The following is a 322-nucleotide window of genomic DNA, read 5'->3' as shown; positions in this document are numbered from 1 at the left end:
GGGCTTTCCAAGATGACCCCTGCTCCTCCGGACGTTTGGTTGGAGGCTCCGTCCACATGAAGCCTCCACCGTGTACCCGTTTCCTCGGGAGGGTCGCCCGTTACCTCCACCAAGAAGTCTGCCATTGCCTGGGCCTTGATTGCGTGTCGAGGCTCATACTGTAGGTCATATTGTGAGAGCTCGATGGCCCAGGTCATCATCCTACCAGCCAAATCAGGTTTTTGCAGTATTTGCCGAATCGCCTGATCTGTCCTCACAACTATACGGTGACTCTGGAAGTATTGTCTTAACCTTCGGGAGGATACTAGGAGCGCCAGCGCCA

Source organism: Arachis ipaensis, chromosome B04, assembly GCF_000816755.2.
Source record: "Arachis ipaensis cultivar K30076 chromosome B04, Araip1.1, whole genome shotgun sequence".
Lineage (NCBI taxonomy): Eukaryota > Viridiplantae > Streptophyta > Magnoliopsida > Fabales > Fabaceae > Arachis > Arachis ipaensis.
Note: the sequence above shows the minus strand (reverse complement) of the source record.